The sequence below is a fragment of the Tupaia chinensis genome, unplaced genomic scaffold (assembly GCF_000334495.1).
Source record: "Tupaia chinensis unplaced genomic scaffold, TupChi_1.0 Scaffold000314_1, whole genome shotgun sequence".
NCBI lineage: Eukaryota > Metazoa > Chordata > Mammalia > Scandentia > Tupaiidae > Tupaia > Tupaia belangeri.
In genome coordinates, this window is record NW_006159807.1 from 2,248,388 (window position 1) to 2,253,291 (window position 4,904).

The 4,904-nt window shown below is 43.0% G+C and overlaps 1 pseudogene; it reads left to right on the forward strand.

The window, feature by feature from the left end:
* The first annotated feature begins 3,253 nt into the window (after window positions 1–3,253).
* On the forward strand, window positions 3,254–4,904 carry LOC102495710 (dnaJ homolog subfamily A member 1 pseudogene; annotated as a pseudogene).

Here is a 4,904-nt window from a genome sequence, read left to right on the forward strand (position 1 = left end):
ACCTTTAAAAAAAAAAAAAAAAAAAAAAGGTTTCCCAGTACATGGGTGTGCCTGGCATGTTCAAGTTGACCTGGGATCTGGACTCGGGCCTCCCATTTGGCTTCAGTATCATAGTGCCTTCATGCCTGTGCCACCATAACTGGGCCTGAAAAGTCACCTTCTCAGTGAGGGCTTCCCTGAGTGCTATACTTAAATGGATGCACCTGCTACCTTGAGCTGCCTGCCCCCACTCCCATTTCACACGTCTGCATTGCACTTACCATTTCTGGTGTACAATAGAGCTTACTTACTTTGTTTATTGTCTGTCTCTTCATACTTCGAATGCAAGCTTCATGAGGGATTTACCCCCAGCCTTTATAATACTGATAAGAATGTAAATCGGAACAATGTTTCTGAAGAATGATTTGACAATAGGGGACCAAAATTCTTAAAAACATGTATTTCAGGTCAGCCAGGTGGTATGGTGGTTAAGGTGGCTCAACCCCACATAGTTGACTGCGTGGTTCCAGTTCTGGACCCAGTAGTTAGAAAAACCTGCCAGATGTGTGTATGTTTATGCCCAAAATCTCAAGCAGAGAAAGGATTGTGGCATAGCCATGCCCGCTGTGGAGTAAGTTCTTACTTTTCCCCTCTCTCTCCCTTTTTCTCTGTTTTCCTATGGAAAGTTTGCATGCCCTATAGCAAATTTTAAAAAGTTTTATATGTGTATTTCTTATGTATCCCCCCTTGGGGAGGGTTGATTTCTCCCTTTTCCTTTCTCCCTCTCTCTGTTTCTCTCTGGAGAGTAAACATGCTCTACAGCAAACACAATTTTTAAAAAATAGGTATTTGTATTTCTTATCTAACATGAGTTTTTTTGAGAAACTTATTATAAAGCAATAGTATTGGGTCATCAGAAAAGTCATGACAAATTTTTCATATTTTTCTGATGAGTTAGAACCCATTTGAAAACACCATTAATAAGCCACTAGTCCAAGGGTAAGTAACACGGGTGGACTGATCTGTTATGATCCATTTAAAGCCCTGTGACAAAGGAAGGAGAGAATGCCTTATGTGGGACATTTAGGCAGCTCTGCCTCACCCAGTCTTCCAGGGAAACAGATGGAGCCCGAGATTTGCAGGCAGAATGTTCACCAGGCAGTGCTCTTTGCATCAGTACATATAAAGGAGTGAGGGAAGCAGGACTGGGCAAAGGATTATAAGTTGAACTGGAGTTGCAACCAGTGCCTCAGTGTCATAGAGAGCTCTCAAGTTGTTCCTTAATGAGACCAGAGGCTCAGGCCTTTGGACCCACATATCCACCAATCACTGGGCATAGGCTGCCTGTGAAAAGGGTGTGTGACCTTGGTCCCAGCAACTCCCTTAGTCCAAGGGCAAGTTTTTGGAAGTGACTAAACTATGAGCCATCAGCGACAAGCATTCCCAGCACCTGAGAAGATGTGGTAGGATAGGCTCTGATGCGGAGGATCTGGGCAGCACACTAACCCTAATTTAAACCCTAGCTTCATCTTTAGAGAGAAGGTGACTGAATAGTCCAGCACCGGTCACTGTCTACCCATGGCCCTACCGAGCAACCACGGTAGAGGGTGAGGCCATAGGGTAGTCACGTGCTTGCAATCATCTGGATTCAAGAAGGCAGAGAAAGAGGAAAATCTGTTACACATTTACAGTCAGAGAAAAATCTCAAAGGATATAAACTAAAATGTTAACAGTGGTTATTTGGGGACTGTGGAATTAATAGTGGTTTCTCTTTGCATACACACATGCACACACACACACACACACACACATCCCATTGGGATTGTTATATGTAGAGTAATATGTTAGTAATTGCAAATAGTTTTTAAAAAGAAAAAAATAGATACTTATTTCTGAACTTCTGCATAGAAAGGGCCACTAGTTATAGGTTACAGAAAGACTATTCACAAGTGCAATTTTCTAGAAACTGGTGTGCAAAAAATATATATATGTATGTATGGCTTGACTTTGCAAAGCTTATTCCACTGATCTGCAAACAAACTAAACAGGGAAAAAGCAAATACTCAGCAGTGATAATTAACCTTCGCACATCCTGGTGCTCCTCAATCCTCAGGAGCGTATCAGTAGCCTGTGTGAAATTGGTGCCTCAGCTTTTTAATTTTACTTTTCTATTTTCTTGCCAGAAGGAATATGCAGTTGCCAGAGAGAGAGAGAGGAAGAGAGAGGGAGAGGGAGAGAGAGAGAAAGCATTCCCTAGTGGGACCTGGTCAATCACATTTCTTCTCCATTTCTCCATCCTGACAAGATTTTGAGCGCACATGCATCTGGCATGTTTTTGTTTGTTTGTTTTGGGTTTTTTGTTTTGTTTTAAGAATTATTTTATTTTAACTTTATTTATTTATTTAATTTTAATTTGACCAGAGAGGGACAGCACAAGGGTGAGAATGAGAGCAAGAGAGAGAGGGGGCAAAAGTAAGAAAGCAAGCCGTCAGATCCAGGACTTGAACCTTGGTCAGTCATGTGGGAGTCCAACGCCCTTAATCACTATGCCACCTGCTGGGCCCTGTTTTTTTTTTTTTTTTTTTTTTGAGAGATTTTCACTGTAGGGTGCGTGCACTTGCCAGACAGACAGAGAGAGACATAGAGACAGAAAGCGAGAAATCACCCCCCAGGGGGGATGGTCACGCCGCAATCCCTTCTCCTCCATTCTCCTCTCGGGATCTTGGGCACGCACGCACACGTGCCCAGCGTGAGTTTTAAGCCACCAGGTCTGGGACACAAACCGCAGTCGACTACGTGGGAGTCCAGCGACATAGCCATTACGCTAACTGCTGGTTCCCTTGTTTTTGTTTTTTAAGAGAGATTTTTGCTGTACGGGATGTGAGCTCACCCAGAGAGACAGAGAGACAGAAAGACAGAAAACAAATTACCCTCCCCCCAGGGGGGATGGCCATGCTGCAATCCTTTCTTCTCTATTCTTTTCTCAGGATCTTGGGAACGCATTCACATGTGCCCAGCATGAGTTTTAAGACCCAGCTGGGTCTGGAACTCCAACCATGGTCTGCTACATGGGAATCTAGCAACGCAACCATCATGCCATCTGCTGGTCTCCTGGCATATTTTTAAGTCACCAGCAGCTGGATTTGAACTGCCATGTGGGATTTGTCTTCCTTAATCATGAGGCCACAGGGTTGACCCCAGATGGATTAGCTTTTATGCTCACATTAATATATTTATCCATTGAGAACGCTCGGTGAGGAGCTGAGGAGCGGCGGCTGCCCGAGCTGTGCATAGCTAGGCGCACCTTCCCGCTCCCCCACGCCGGCCTCAGCCCGCTCACCGGCTGTAGAAAATGGTGAAAGAAACGACTTACTATGATGTTTTGGGGGTCAAACCCAATGCTACCCAGGAAGAGTTGAAGAAGGCTTACAGGAAACTGGCCTTGAAGTACCACCCTGATAAGAATCCAAATGAAGGCGAGAAGTTTAAACAGATTTCTCAAGCTTATGAAGTTTTCTCTGATGCAAAGAAAAGGGAATTATATGACAAAAGAAGAGAGCAGGCAACTAAACAGGGTGGAGCATGAGGTGGTTTTGGCTCCCCAACGGACATCTTTGATATGTTTTTTTGGAGGAGGAGGAAGGACGCAGAGAGAAAGAAGAGGTAAAAACATTGTACATCAGCTGTCAGTAACCTTAGAAGATTTATATAATGGTGCAACAAGAAAACTGGCCCTGATTTGTGACAAATGTGAAGGTCGAGGTGGTAAGAAAGGAGCAGTAGAGTGCTGTCCCGATTGCCGAGGTACTGGAACACAAATAAGAATTCATCAGATAGGACCCGGAATGGTTCAGCAAATTCAGTCTGTATGCATGGAGTGCCAAGGCCATGGAGAGTGGATCAGTCCTAAAGATAGTTATAAAAGTTGCAAAGGAAGGAAGATAGTTTGAGAGAAAAAGATTCTAGAAGTTCATATTGACAAAGGCATGAAAGATGGCCAGAAGATAACATTCCATGTGGAGGAGACCAAGAACCAGGACTGGAGCCAGGAGATATCATTGTACTAAATCAGAAAGATCATTCTGTTTTCACTCGGCGAGGAGAAGACCTTTTCATGTGCATGGACATACAGCTGGTTGAAGCATTGTGTGGCTTCCAGAAGCCAATTTCCACACTCGACAACCGAACCATAGTCATCACTTCTCATCCGGGTCAGATTGTCAAGCATGGAGATATCAAGTGTGTGTTAAATGAAGGCATGCCAATTTATCGTAGGTCATATGAAAAGGGTCGCCTACTCATTGAATTTAAGGTAAACTTCCCTGAGAATGGCTTTCTGTCTCCTGATAAATTCTCTTTGCTGGAAAAACTTCTACCTGAAAGGAAGGAAGTAGAAGAGACCGATGAAATGGACCAGGTAGAACTGGTGGACTTTGATCCAAATCAGGAAGGACAGCGCCATTACAATGGAGAAGCATATGAGGATGATGAACATCATCCCCAAGGTGGTGTTCAGTGTCAGACCTCGTAATGGGGCCAGTGAATAACACTGCTAGCATTTTATATGCAGTAGTGAATGAGTGAAGGACTGTAATCATAATATGCTCACTACTTGCTATTGTTTTTGTTTTAATATTCATATATAGTAGTGTTTTAAAAAGTTAAATGAAGAATAAATGCAAATATAAAAGCTGACTTTGCCCTGTATGTATGATGACTTCAGTGTGCAAGATACAGTTTTAATAGCTGTAAAAACTACAAAGTTCCCCTAGCATTTGTTAGGCCATTCCTTGTAATTGATTTCAGCTATGTACATGGATGAGCTTAGACTGAAATGCTAGATATATGTATTGACTTCAGTGTATGATCCCTCATTGTCAAGCTATGAAATTAAAATCCTGTATATAACTGGTAATCAGAAGGAG